This window comes from Myotis myotis, unplaced genomic scaffold, assembly GCF_014108235.1.
Source record: "Myotis myotis isolate mMyoMyo1 unplaced genomic scaffold, mMyoMyo1.p scaffold_m19_p_1, whole genome shotgun sequence".
Taxonomy (NCBI): Eukaryota; Metazoa; Chordata; class Mammalia; order Chiroptera; family Vespertilionidae; genus Myotis; species Myotis myotis.
Window position 1 is genome coordinate 166,160,766 of NW_023416313.1, and position 5,252 is coordinate 166,166,017.

At 35.7% G+C, this 5,252-nt stretch overlaps 1 long non-coding RNA gene across 2 annotated transcripts; it reads right to left on the reverse strand.

Annotated features, from left to right (window-relative positions):
* Nucleotides 1-612: 612 nt before the first annotated feature.
* Nucleotides 613-5,035, reverse strand: LOC118664535. 2 transcript variants are annotated; one of them, XR_004970355.1, is made up of 4 exons: nucleotides 4,887-5,035; nucleotides 4,084-4,216; nucleotides 1,698-1,747; nucleotides 613-800 (listed from the first exon to the last, which is right to left on the reverse strand). It is a non-coding gene; the product is annotated as an uncharacterized LOC118664535 (long non-coding RNA). The 2 variants fall into 2 exon arrangements; XR_004970354.1 differs by lacking the exon at nucleotides 1,698-1,747.
* Between the last annotated feature and the right edge of the window lie 217 nt (nucleotides 5,036-5,252).

The window sequence follows — 5,252 nt, forward strand, 5'->3', positions numbered from 1 at the left end:
AAGTGACTGACCAACCGGTGGACTGGTCACTATGATGTGCACTGACCACCAGGGAGAAGCTGCCCCCTGGTGGTCAGTGTGCTCCCCCAGCCAACCTCCTGCAGCTGTTCAACCTCCCATGGTCCCTCCCCAGCTGGCCAGCCCCGATTGGCCCCAATCGCCGGCCTGGCCGAGGGACCCCAGCCGTGCACAAATTCATGCACCTGGCCTCTAGTATAAAATAAAAATTTAACTCTTACATATCCTGCTTGTATGTATGTGTGTGTGTATAGATATATATAGATAGATAGATATAGATAGATAGATAGATCCCTGATAATCTCAATATAGCTTTCTGCTCTTTTTGCTTAAATCAGTATAAAGTACTTACATTATTATAATAAAATTAATATTATTCAGGAATGAGCCTATAGTATACAATGATAAGGTTTCTTTCCATGTGCAACTTTTTTTTCCTAGAGGAAATACTGCCTTTTTATTTCCTCAACTTTTTATATACTTGTCTCTTATTATTTTATCCACAATTCTTCAGCTGAACTAAAAATATTCTCTCAAGTTCAAACTCTATAAGGTATTCTATAAGTTTCCTTTTTCTTTGAGAACTCACTCTCTTGGGTATCTCCATCCTTCTGATTGCACTGTAGATCTCTTGTACTGTTAGGACTTCTCTTCACAGTCATCCTGGGAATTTCCTTCCTTTTCCACTGTGTTCTATTGGATCCTTGTTCCCTGGATCCTATGTTTTCCACATTTCTTTGTTTGTCACCTTGTTTTGGCAATGCACATCCCATAATTGTCTCCTAAAAAATGAGTAAATTTTAAAAGATATTGCAATGTACATCTTATTGACAGGGTGAGTTTTGAATTATGAACTGAAAATCTTTCCCATCAGAATTTTAAAGGCACTGACTTCTAATTTTGTCAACTGCCATAAAGAAGTCTCATGCTCTCTGATTATTGATTCTTACTCTGTGACCTCTTTTTCAAAAATATGTTTTTATTGTTTTTTAGATAGAGAGGAAGGGAGAGGCAGAGAGAGAGAAACTTTGATCGGCTGCCTCCTGCATACCCACCACTGGGACTGAGCCCACAACCTGGGCATGTGTCCTGACTGGGAATTAAATAGGGGACCTCTTGGTCTATGGGACAGTGCTCAATCTACTGAGCCACACGGGCCAGGTTCTGTGACCTCTTTTTATGTGAGCATTTATGTGAAAATTCAAAAACAATGTATGTCAAATAATAGATGTTATTAATTTTTGTATCTTCATATAATTTAGCCATTAGAAATTATATTTTAGAAAAATATTTAATGTCTTAATAAAATAACCAAAATAGAAAAGATAACATATTAATGTTTTAAAATACTGAAAGATAACTCACCAAAGTATTAAAAGTGGCACTGCTGTATGATACAATTTTGAGTTCCCTTTTTTAGTAACTTCTTGTTATAGACTAATGTATGGTTGTGTCCCCTGACCCCGAATACAAAATTGAAGCCCTAAGCTCACAATGTGATTATATTTGTAGCTGGGGTCTCGGGAGGTAATTAGGTATAGATGAGGTTTTGGGGGTGCAGCTCCCATGATGGACTTCGTGTCCTTAGAAGAAGAGGTAAAGACACAAGAGCACAGTTCTCAAGGCCATGAGAACATGAGAGAAGGCAGCTGTCTGCAAACCAAGAAAAGAATTCTCACCAGGATCCAAATATGCCAGCACCTTAATCTTGACTTCTCAGTCTCCAGAACTGTGAGAAATAAATGTCTCTTGTTTAAGCCACCTTGATATAGTAACTGAAGCTGACTAAGACACTTCTATACTAAAAAAGTGTATGGGACCTCTTTTTTACTATGTGTATATTTGGGTTTAAAAAAGTGTCCTAATGCCATGTTAAAAATCCTCTTTCAACCAGTAATAAATATCATTATTACTCTGGAAAAATCAGTAAAGGAGCATATTAACATAAATATTTACAATTATAATTTTAATCTCCTCTTTCCAACATCTTATAATAAACATTTTCAACACATAGCAAAGTTAAAAAAACTTGTCAGTAAACAACTGTATTTCTACTGCCTGGATTATAGCAATAACATTTTGCTATATGTGTTTTATCACATATCTATCCATCTATCCATTCCTCTAGCCATACATTAATCTCTCTTACTTTTTATGTATTTCAAAATGAATGTTTCAGTATGCATATTATTAACTCGAGTTCAATATTATTTGTAGTAATTTTCTTTAGAGGTAATTTTTATATAAAGTAAAATGTACAAATATGAGATATAAGTTCACTGAGTTTTAGTAAATGCATATATCTGTGTAACTCAAACTGCTATCAAGATATATAACTGTATGACTCCATGTAAAATGTAACACTCTTTCAACCATATAGGTCCACTTATCAGCCACCTCCAGCCTTTATGCTATAATTGTATACATCTATATACATCTATATACATTATAAACTCATGAGACAATGTTACAAGTGTTCCTTTAAACTGTCACATATTTTAAAGAAATTAAGAGAAAAGTAATATTTTATTTTTACTAGTTCAGATGCTCTTTCTTCCTTTTTCCCTACTTCTCTCCCTCCCTCTCTCTCTTCCTTCTTTCTAAAGAACCAGGTTTCCATCTGGCCTTATTTTCCATCAGCCTGAACTTCATTTAACATATCTTTAGTGTAGTTCTGTTTAAGACAAGTTCTCTGAATTTTCTTTTATCTGAAAATATCTTTATTTGCCTCCATTTCTTAAAAAATATTTTTGTTGATATAAAAATTTTAATATAGTTTTGGGCAAACAGGTTTTTTTCTCTCTTTCTTATAGTTCTTTAAAGATGTTGGGTAGCTGTCTTCTCTCTTCATTGTTTCTGAGAATTTTTAATATCAAAGTATTAAAAGTGGCACTGCTGTATAAAATTTGAACTCATTCAAATTATTGTACCCTTATATGTAATGCATTGCTTTATTTTTTTTTCCTGGCTGCTATCTAGATTTACTCTTTATTCTTAATTTTAAGCAATTTGACTATACTCTGATTTTGGGTTTGCTAAGCTTTTATAAACTGTAAACTTGTAATTTACACAAAATTGGGGTATTTTGGACATTATTTCTTAAAATGTTTCTTTGTGCTGTATTTGCTTTTTCTTCTTACTTCTGAGCCTCCAATTATACATATGTTAAGTGTTTTGATATTGTACCACAAATCCATGAGGTACTATTTCTTTATTTTTAAAGTGTTTTTGCTCACTGTACTTTGGATTAGATAATTCTGTTGATTTATCTTCAAGTTCAGTGGTTCTTTCTCTGTCATCTCCTTTCGGCTCTTAAATGGTTCTTTCCTCTGTCTCCTCCTTTCTGTTGTTAAATGTTATATTTCATGTAATTTAATTTTTAGTTCAAGAATTTGTTTGGTTCTTTTCATGGTTTATTTTCTTGCTGAAATTTCCTGTCTTTTCATTTATTTTAAGCATATTTTCCTTTACATAATTGTACATAGTTATAATAACTGCTTTAAAATCCTTTCATAATTACAAAAGCTGGGTCATATCAGGTTTCATCTTTTTTGATTGTCATTCTTCTCAAGAATAGATATTTTTTTGTTTCTATTATGTTAAATAAATTTGGATTGTATTCTTGATATTGTGAACCTTATCTAGAGAGACTCTGGAATAGGTTACATTCCTCTGAAGAATATTACTTTTTGTTTTGTTTTTTGTTGTTGTTTTGGTTTGGTTTAGCAGATAACTAACTTAGCTGAATTTAAACTGCAAGTTTTTGTCTCTTGGGCACTAGCCCAAATCTGTTATTTTATCCTGAGCTAAGCTACTTAAAATCTGACCCACCCATAAGGAGTTCAGGGATCAGTACAAGTTTTAGCAAAAATTTGTACACAGAATTTTTGGTTCCTCTCTTAGGATTTGTCATTGCCAGAATTCCTCCCTCACTTCCCAGGGGCCATGATTGCCTTAAGCTCTGCTCTCTGATCCTTCAGGCCAGAAAGACTATTGGTTTTCTACAGGTATTTTAGCTGCCACATGTATTCAACTGTAAAAAAAAAAAAGACAAAGAAAACTCACCCTTAACCATTTCCCTCTTCCAAACCAATCCTCTCCATAATCTGTTTAACTTTGTTCAGCCTCCTTGCTTCCAGGAAGTCTTTGTTCGTTTGTTCTCCTATTGTTTATAGTTGTTATCTCTGGGATGACCATTCTAAAAGTAATCAGTTACTTTCATAATTAAGAAAATTATTTTTTATTATATTAATATCCTATATAATAAAACCCTATTATGCAAATCGACCAAATGCTGGAATGACCAGCCGAACGGCCAGTCACTATGACATGCACTGACCACCAGGGGGCAGATGCTCAATGTAGGAGCTTCCCCCTGGTGGTCAGTGTGCTCACATAGTGGAAGCACCGCTCAGCCAGAAGCCAGGCTCACAGCTGGCGAGCGCAGTGGCAGTAAGGAGCAAGGGGTCCTGGACTGAGAGAGCCCCAACTGCAAGAGGGATGTCTGACTGCCGGCTTAGGCCCAATACCCCTGGGGGGATCGGGCCTAAGCCAGCAGACAGACATCCCCCAAGGGGTCCCCAACTGAGAGAGGGTGCAGGCCAGGCTGAGAGACCTCCCCAGTCCTCGATTTTCATGCACCAGGCCTCTAGTTGTATCATAAGCAAAAACTTTACATTTATATAGAGAGCAATGGGAAGTAGACTTTGGAGAATGATAGTAAAAGTTTTAGGAGAATGAAACAGAGCTAAAAATTACACAGCAATAATTCAGATTGTAAAATAGGAAAGTCTCTAAGACAAAGGACACCTCTGAGCAGGTATTGCACCCATCAACATTAGCAAGGAGAAAGGCAAACCAGAGCTTACCTGGTCAGTATTTTCATCTCTAGGTATTCTTGTTAACAGTTACTCTTCCCTTCCTGGTGTAAGCCCCTCTCGTCCCAGAGTTTGATTTCCAACTTCCTCCAAAGCATAAGTCTCTCCTCAGCTGATGAGCATCTGAGTGGACATCTGTAAGCTTCCTAGTTCCATGGAAACCATAAATTTATATGGACAATGTCATCATTTGTGGTGAGAAGATCTGATTGAAACCAACTATGTGATATTGAGTAAGTCATTTCCCCTTTCTGCCTTAATTTCTTCACTTACAAAATGAGCAGTAAACTAACAGAACTTCAAGTTCAATTTTTTTTATCTTTAAATTCAGCAGAATTGGACAGAAGTTCTATAAAA